Source organism: Oncorhynchus gorbuscha, linkage group LG24, assembly GCF_021184085.1.
Source record: "Oncorhynchus gorbuscha isolate QuinsamMale2020 ecotype Even-year linkage group LG24, OgorEven_v1.0, whole genome shotgun sequence".
Classification (NCBI taxonomy): Eukaryota; Metazoa; Chordata; class Actinopteri; order Salmoniformes; family Salmonidae; genus Oncorhynchus; species Oncorhynchus gorbuscha.
Window position 1 is genome coordinate 57786274 of NC_060196.1, and position 5000 is coordinate 57791273.

The 5000-nt window shown below is 46.3% G+C and overlaps 1 protein-coding gene across 8 annotated transcripts in view; it reads right to left on the reverse strand.

The window, feature by feature from the left end:
- LOC124012712 (protein 4.1-like) overlaps positions 1–5000 on the reverse strand; it is a 163539-nt gene that overhangs the window by 1031 nt on the left and 157508 nt on the right. For all 8 annotated transcript variants that reach the window (XM_046326610.1, XM_046326611.1, XM_046326612.1 and 5 more), the window contains one exon: positions 1–809. This exon is cut by the window's left edge and continues 1031 nt beyond it. The gene's annotated coding sequence lies outside the window, so the exon portion shown is untranslated. The remainder of the gene's footprint in view (positions 810–5000) is intronic.

A 5000-nucleotide genomic window follows, 5' to 3' on the forward strand; every position in this document is an offset into this window, starting at 1 on the left:
GATATTACATTGGCCCTCAAAAATGTTTGGATGAAATTATATATTTTTTTACACTTAAATTGAAAAAATACTTTTCACATTGAGAGGGAAAATAAATATTACAAACGTTTTGTACTGTACAAGAGATGAAACCAAAATTGGTTGTAAAGTTGTTTGATTTGAAGAGGGATCCTCGTATCATGATGGTTTAAGAGTTACAGAAAAAATCACCCACAATCCCTTGTTATCATCCCCCCTTCAGAATAAGAGTCCCTTCAAAGTTGACCTTGAAGATACCGGTTTTCCAATTACGACAAGAAGAAAAATCTTAGAAAAATATGAACAAAGTCCCTGCAATCTCTACACAATTAAAAGACCAAATGCCCTTTGAAAATTCTTGTTAAAATCTCCAGAAAAATGGGAGAAAGGGGAAAAAAATTAAAATACTTTATTTCAATATTTTTGTTGTTTGGAAGATCCAGTTCAGTTGTTTGGGCAGTAGAGTGGAAGGGAGAGCGACCGAGAGGGTTCTGGGAGTTTTCTGGAGAGTTATGTTTGTTCCCTTCTCCTTCAGTTAAACTCCATTGGCTGGGAGGATCAAAGTTCATAGTTCAAAAGTGAAGCTTGTTCACTCTGGTTGGTTGGACTGGTCCAGTCTGGTGTGGTGTGTGTGTGTGTCTGTCTGCAAGGCAGTGCAGTTGGGTGGTGTGAGGGAATGGGGCTCTGAGGTAAACATGTAGGAATGGTGGTGACACAAGCGGACAAGGGAATAGTGGGGGGCTGAATGTGACTCGATCTTCCTCAGGCGGCGTGGTAGTTTTGGCCCCCAGCTTGACAGACAGTGGACAGAGAGAGACACAATGTCAGTAACATTACCTCAACATTCCCCTGATCCAACACTCAAGATAAAAAGCGGAAACAGAAAAGACTCCACAAAAGAGCTGTCGTCACAATGATGAAGGCATTTTAAAAACAGAGCAGGATGCAGACAGGGAGGCTGGAGCATTGCAGGAGCCTGGTGGAGACAAGGAACGGGTGGGGTCGGAGGGCGAAGCGGAGAGGGAGGGAGGGAATAGAATTGTTAGGGGTGTTCTCTGGCTTCACTGATGTAAACACTGTTAGTTTGAAGGAATGTGTAAGTTAAACAAAGCAGGACTCCATGAACACAGGGCTCCATGAACACAGGGCTCCATGACCACAGGGCTCCATGAACACAGGGCTCCATGAACACAGGGCTCCATGAACACAGGGCTCCATGAACACAGAGCTCCATGAACACAGAGCTCCATGAACACAGAGCTCCATGAACACAGGGCTCCATTAACACAGGGCTCCATTAACACAGGGCTCCATGAACACAGGGCTCCATGAACACAGAGCTCCATGAACACAGAGCTCCATGAACACAGAGCTCCATGAACACAGGGCTCCATTAACACAGGGCTCCATTAACACAGGGCTCCATGAACACAGGGCTCCATGAACACAGAGCTCCATGAACACAGAGCTCCATGAACACAGGGCTCCATGAACACAGGGCTCCGTGAACACAGGGCTCCGTGAACACAGGGCTCCGTGAACACAGGGCTCCGTGAACACAGGGCTCCCTGAACACAGGGCTCCGTGAACACAGGACTCCATGAACACAGAGCTCCTTGAACACAGGGCTCCATGAACACAGGGCTCCATGAACACAGGGCTCCATGAACACAGGGCTCCATGAACACGGGGCTTGAACACAGGGCCTGAACACAGGGCTCCATGAACACAGGGCTCCATGAACACAAGGCCTGAACACAGGGCTCCATGAACACAGGGCTCCATGAACACAGGACTCCGTGAACAAAGGGCTCCGTGAACACAGGGCTCCATGAACACAAGGCTCCATGAACACAGAGCTCCATGAACACAGAGCCTGAACACAGAGCTCCATGAACACAGGGCTTGAACACAAGGCTCCATGAACACAGGGCTCCATGAACACAGGACTCCATGAACACAGGGCTCCATGAACACGGGGCTTGAGCACAGGGCCTGAACACAGGGCTCCATGAACACAAGGCTTGAACACAGAGCCTGAACACAGAGCTCCATGAAAACAGGGCTCCATGAACACAAGGCTTGAACACAGGGCCTGAACACAGGGCTCCATGAACACAGGGCCTGAACACAGAGCTCCATGAAAACAGGGCTCCATGAACACAGGGCTCCATGAACACAGGGCTCCATGAACACAAGGCTCCATGAACACAGAGCTCCATGAACACAGGGCCTGAACACAGAGCTCCATGAACACAGGGCTCCATGAACACAGGGCTCCATGAACACAGGGCCTGAACACAGAGCTCCATGAACACAGGGCCTGAACACAGGGCTCCATGAACACAGGGCTCCATGAACACAGGGCCTGAACACAGGGCTCCATGAACACAGGGCTCCATGAACACAGGGCCTGAACACAGAGCTCCATGAACACAGGCTTGAACACAAGGCTCCATGAACACAGGGCTCCATGAACACAGGGCCTGAACACAAAGCTCCATGAACACAGGGCTCCATGAACACAGGGCCTGAACACAAAGCTCCATGAACACAGAGCTCCATGAACACAAAGCTCCATGAACACGGGGCCTGAACATGGTGGGACCGGGAGGGCTCTCTCTCTCCCTGTCTCAGGAGGGGAGGGGGTAGGAGGCAGGCACCGTGTGTGTACATACCACACTGGCAGCTGGCTAAACAGCACCAGACTCCGAGGCCACATCCCAAATGGCACCCTATTGAACTACGTTTGACAAGAAATCTAGTCAAAATTAGTGCACTATATAGAACCTGGTCACTTTGTAGGGAATAGGGTGCCATTTGGGATGTAGATTGAGCCTGGGTGCTTTAACTGGACACAAACATGCAGGGCTACAATTAAAACCACATGGGCACCAGTGTTTACAGACCGCGTGCAGAGATGAACAGATTAATGTAGGAATAGGCCTGAGTGAACTGTTATCACTAAATCCACGCACTTTTAACAGCCGCTGCTAAAATTGCAAGGACATGTAGTTATGAGTTGAAATATACATATGCATTGTCCAGTGTCAGTAGCATGCAGTGCTTTGAACTTGTTATGTTACAGCCTTATTCTAAAATTGATTATATATATATACTTTTAAAATCCTCATCAATCTACACACACAATACCCTATAATGACAAAGTGAATACAGTTTTTTTAATGTTTGCAAATGTATAAAAAATACCTTATTTTACAAAAGTATTTGCTATGAGACTCAAAACTGAGCTCAGGTGCTTTTTTCCATTGATCATCCTTGAGATGTTTCTACAACTTCTTTTGAGTCCATCTGTGGTAAATTAAACTGATTGGACATGATTTGGAAAGTCACACACCTGTCTATATAAGGTCCCACAGTTTTGATTTTATTTAACTAGGCAAGTCAGTTAAGAACAAAATCTTATTTATAAAGACGGCCTAAGAACAGTGGGTTAACTGGTCTAGGAACAGTGAGTTAACTGCCTTGTTCAGGGGCAGAACAACATATGTTAACCTTTCGGTTACTGGCCCAAAGCTCTAACCACTAGGTAACCTGCCGCCAGTTGACAGTGCATGTCAGAGCAAAAACCAAGCCATGAGGTCAAAGGAATTGTCCGTAGAGTTCCGAGACCGGATTATGTCGAGGCACAGATCTGGGGAAGGGTACCAAAACATTTCTGTAGCATTGAAGGTCCCCAAGAACACAGTGGCCTCCATTATTCCTAAATGGAAGAAGTTTGGAACCACCAGGACTCTTCCTAGAGCTGGCCGTCCCGCCAAACTGAGCAATCGGGGGAGAAGGGTATTGGCATTGCCCTGACAGAGCTCCAGAGTTTCCAGAAGGACAACCATCTCTGCAGAAATCCACCAATCAGGCCTTTATGGTAAAGTGGCCAGACGGAAGCCCCTCCTCAGTAAAAGGCACATGACAGCCTACTTGGAGTTTGCCAAAAGGCACCTAAAGGACTTTCAGAACATGAGAAACTAGATTCCCTGGTCTGATGAAACCAAGATTGAACTCTTTGGCCTGAATGCCAAGTGTCACGTCTGAAGAAAACCTGGCACCATCCATACAGTGAAATATGGTGGTGTCAGTATCATGCTGTGGGGATGTTTTTCAGAGGCTGGGACTGGGAGACTAGTCAGGATCGAGGGAAAGCTGAACGGAGCAAAGTACAGAGAGATCCTTGATGAAAACCTGCTCCAAAACACTCAGGACCTCAGACTGGAGTGAAGGTTCACTTTCCAACAGGACACGACCCTAAGCACACAGCCAAGACAATGCAGGAGGCTTTGGTATACCCCAAATACAGGTGTGCCAAGTTTGTAGTGTCATACCCAAAGACAACTCGAGGCAGTAATCGCTGCCAAAGGTGATTCCACAAAGTAAAGGGTCGGAATTTTTATGTAAATGTGATATTTCAGCTTTTTATTTTTAATACATTTGTAGAAATGTCTAAAAACCTGTTTTTACTTTGTCATTATGGGGTATTGTGCATAGATTGATGAGGGTGGGAAAAAAACCTATTTAATCAATTTTAGAACAAGCTTTTGAAAAAGTCAAGGGTTCTGAATACTTTCCGAATGACGAGAGCCCTGCGGGGAATAGGGTGCCATTTGGGACTCCCTTGACCATAGATCCCTTGATCATAGTCTTTTTGCAGGACCACTTAGCATATCGTTTTAGGTTCCTGATTGCTTTAGTGTGGTGATTAGGGGTGGCGACTATAACCATTACACCTAAGACTAGGCGGTATAACATATTTTACTATACACCAGTATTGATGCACGGACTGGTTTGGGTTTTTACTTTATCTTCTATAGCGGTATTTGAATGTTTGGTTTGTTTAATGTGATGCGCCGTGTGTAGCGTAATTTTGTTATAGTTTACTTCACTACTTGAGTCATCTCTCTCTGCTCTCTCTTTCCACACAGACCTAGACACCCCTGTCACTCAGGGAGCGCATTTGAAGATTCTCA